Below are 4,786 nucleotides of genomic sequence, written 5' to 3' on the forward strand. Positions count from 1 at the left end.
TTTGGTGCCGTAATTTCTTTATTCCGATTTGATTCGATATATAAAGGTGCATTTTTCTTTATTTTAATTCGATTTACGAAGCACACACTTTCAAAGAGAGAGGTATGAAATTTATACTATATAATTGGTCAAGATCCCATGTGAATAATATTATACACCTCTCTTTTTTTGAACAATAATATATTAATGTCTACAAAAGAGACTTTCAAACAAGGTTGAATGTAATAATTTATTTATTATCCTGATTTCTGAATATCTGGTGGACCCATAATTCTAGCACTTGGGAGTGAATTATACCCCTCATAATAACAAGGTGACCACACAAGATGTGTTTCCGGATCACTCGGGTAATTCTATGTATTTCACTTCACTTAATTTAGCTTCATGTGTTGATACTCACAAGCTTACAAGCTTTATTGGATCACTTGGGTAATTCTATGTATCTCACTTCACTTGATTTAGCTTCACGATACTGACAAGATTGCAAGTTCTCCAAAAAAAGCCTTCACAATGCCACTTCATGAAACCTATGATATTGGTGAATTTCATGTTTGCAAATTTAATTCACCATAAGGTTTTGATAGGAACACTTGTAAGTTTTGGAGGAGATCTTACAAACTTTGAAATTTCAACTCACACAAAGTCAAGTTCTTGGGCTTCATGATCTCTCCAAGAAGGGGGATCTTTCTTGTAAAGATAATAGCGTTACAAAGCTTCCCACACCATTTTTAGCAATGATCAATAAATTACATCATCCCATAGATTGTAGAGGTGGGTTGTGGACCTTCATGATTATGTGTTTCAACACAAGTATTTTAGGAGGAGGAGATAATTCAGTTGCCAACACTCTTTTAGGGCCAACTCAAGCTAGAGTTACAAAGGCAGTTAGAGTGTGACCACACTCTAATCTAGCCCATGGAAATATTGAGTGCATGTGACACATGAATTCCCAAGTATCTTTACATCTAGATGAACCCATATGCCATCACTATGAGAAAGGCCATAATGAAGCTACACCCAATCTCATAGTATACTAGGTATTGAAGGATAGTCTACTCCTCTCTCTCAATCTCCTACATGCATAACCATAGCTCTTGATGCTCTTTCTCTCATGCTCGTTAATTGATTCAGTTAGAGTGTGACCACACTCTAATCTAGCCCATGGATATATTGAGTGCATGTGACACATGAATTCCCGAGTATCTTTACATCTAGATAAACCCATATGCCATCACTATGAGGAAGTATCGTTCATAATGCCAACTTGTTTAGGAAGAGGGTCTTCAGATGTATCTATGTCCTATGAATGCATGTGTTAAATGCAAAGTGGCTCTATTAAGTTCCTAACTCGATAGTTCACGGGGTTAGTCACACACCGTCATCCATCTCCTCCCTTTGGCATTTTATTCCTCTTTTTTTTTCAAATCACATCGTCATCCATATCCTCCCTTTGGCATTTTATTCCTCTTTTTTTCTCAAACCACTTGTATAAAAATAAAGCCTAATTATGCAATCTTTCCATAATGAACACAAAAAGTAAACAACTTCCCCCAATGTTTTTTACCTTCGAGAAGATACTCATAATGGTCAATTAGAGATACAGAAATACACATATGGTTGTAAAGAGATACTCACACTAATTGGTTAGGGAGATTGAAATACACTTATGGTTGTAAAGAGATACTCATACTACTTGGTTAGGGATATTGAAATTAGTATAAAATTCACTCCAAAAAACACTATTGTTTTTTTATGCTCATTGTGTTGATGAAGATAAGGCCAGCCATGGGAATTGTTATGTGCACTCTCTTGTGTCTCCAAGGTGTTGTACCCTCTCTATATATAAGCCAAGAGTAAAATGAGGCATAGGTCTTCAAGATTGTGTACACTCTATTTATGACCAATAGCTAAAATTAGGCATTTGTGTGTAGCACAATGTTGTGATAAGGACCGGGCTAAAACGGGGCATCCCTGTGTAAAACTCAATTAAAATGGTGTGATGTGGGATGGAGGGTTCAATATGGATGAGACACAAGAGCATCATAGCATACAACCTGTGTTGAAAGGGGTTTTTTGGAAGGGGGGAGGAATCTTAATATAGTCCAATAAGTCCCACACTTATTAAAACAAACAAGAGCAGACTTCTCTAATTCAAAGAATATAAATTTTAATAAAGAAAAACATGGTTAATCAGCGAAGTGGATGAGATAAATGTCTCAAAGGTTGAAGCATATATGATTTCTTATCTTGGAAGGTTATTACACATCTAGCTCTTGATGTGTTCTGAATAAAATCTTTTCTCGTAAAACCACCATGAAGAAAGAGAAACAAGTAAACAAATAGTTGCCCATGAAGCTTATAGCACACAACCTATCTAACGTGGTGGATAGAAGTAAGAGGTATGATTTGATTCTTATGAATTGAAGGTATCTAGGGCATGAAAAAACAAGTGTCCCAAAGGCTCATGACTTTTGACATAATTTACATAGTCCATCACCAACTCACAACTATCGAGTTTTCGCAATAGTCCGTCAAGTTCAAAGCAAGACTTCAACACATACCAATTCACTAAACTCATCCTAAGAATTTGCTTCAACACAGGCCAGTTTACTACTAACCCATCCTCAAAAACAATTTACTACTAACCCATCCTTAATAACAACACATGCCAACTTATTACTAACCTATCTAAGTAATTTGATAAGTGCAACACGAGCTTCAACACAGGTTTAACTTACTACTAATCTATCCTATGTAATTTGGCAAGTGTGAAGTGAGTTTCAATGCAGGCAAACTTACTACTAACCTATCATAAGTAACCTATCATAAGTAACCTATCGTAAAGTAACCTATCATAAGTAACCTATCATAAAGTAACCTATTGTAAGTAATTAGACAAGTGTGAAGAGGGTTCAACACACGCCAACTTACTCTATCTCTAAAATCATAAAATTGATAATTGAGACTTAATCTCAAATTTAGCAATATAAGTATTTTTAACTGATAATCCTTTTTAATTTACTTTCTTACTCATTTTTACGAAAAACGTTATGTTTTTCTTTTAGGTCTCCTCCTCAAAGTCTACACAACCAAGAGCAATCCTCGTTATCCATTATACATGATATGTCAGTGTATAATACGTTCGACCCTTATATAATACAAGCAAACATATTATATGGGTGTATTATGCACATATAAATGTTTTCTCAAATAACATATAATGCAACTTAGGTCATTATCCAACCCCCTTAATATAAAGGGCGAGTTAGACAGCATTGATCTAACAATCTAGAGTGGGGTGTTTTTGGGTAAACTCATCATCTATAGTCTCTTAAAAAAATGCACCTATAACTACTGGTTTATCGCATTACTTTCTAATCCGTAAGATGGTTTTTTTTAACTAATAAAAATATGTGTTACATATTAGTCCTCGATGTTCTAAGCATGTTGCAACATCAAAGTGCAAGTTCATCTGCCATTGTAGGTACCTCTATGCTTACAGGTATACTAACCATTTGTGCATCACATGTATAATAACATGGTACCTATGTGTGTCTTTTGTATCGTTCTCTTCTCAACATGGTGCAACATTAGATACTTTTACAAAGGTGAGAGCATTTGTAGGAGATCTTATCAAGATAGGATGTGCAATTCAAAATGAGAAGAGTCCATAGGAGCTAGCATGTCTTCCAGAAATGTTACAAAGTGTTTGCGTAGTAAATCGGACCTTCAATATTAAAGGTATTAAATACAAGCATAGGATGTGATTGTATTATAGTGAGGTTTCCCACTACAGGATATGATTGTATTGTAATGAGGTTGCCCATAAGAGGTTCCATTTATGGCTTCCCCGATGACATAATCCTACCATGCAATCTGTGTATATGTGAGTGATTAAGAGGAATTGTTTAACAATAAAACCTTACGTGTTACAGTGTAAGCTAAGACACAAATTCTCATGTTTTCACATCAATGTCATGTAGATGGAGACAAGACTTTATTGCTCAAGATTTATGAGACCATTCTTGACGACAATGGCTCCCTTATTGTCATTGGTACAATGTATCAAGTGACAACCATGATAGGCAAGGCCAAGCAATATGGCTTTGTATTGGACATACTATTGAATGTGTAGTGTATATAACAAAGATTATAAAAGCATTTGGACAAGAGGTGAGTAACACTAAGCATACAGGTACGATTCTCATAAAGATTGTCATTGAACAACACTTTCTATTATAAAAATCTTTTAACACTCTTGTGTGCAGACAAAAGGAGTTTTGAGATAGTCTCTTGAAGCAACACCATACAAAAGAAGGGAAAGTGATGTGGAGCTTTACGAAGGATGTGGATATTATACTATGGTAGCCCACAAATTAGACATGAACATAGTTTGTAATGATCCCGAAGAGGAGGTTGTGAACTATGGTAGCCCACAAATTAGGCATGAACATAGTTTGTATTGATCCCAAGGAGGAGGTTGTGAAGGCTATCATGAGCATGTCATTGTAGTTCAATGAAGGCTGTCTTCATGAGCATGTCATTGTAGTTCAATGAACATATGCGTTTACAAATATTCAAGTGAGTGGGTTTAAATGTTTATGATTATGTCATGAACTTATTTTACATATGAATAGAGAGAGAGAAGAGGTTGTAAAGGCTATCTTGATGAACATGTCATTGTAGTTCAATGAACATATGTGTTTACAAATATTTAAGTGATTGGGTTTAACAATTGTTTATGATTATGTCATGATCTTATTTTACATATGAATAGAGAGAGAGA

This window comes from Cibotium barometz, chromosome 2, assembly GCF_041138505.1.
Source record: "Cibotium barometz isolate CiBa-2024 chromosome 2, ASM4113850v1, whole genome shotgun sequence".
Taxonomy (NCBI): Eukaryota; Viridiplantae; Streptophyta; class Polypodiopsida; order Cyatheales; family Cibotiaceae; genus Cibotium; species Cibotium barometz.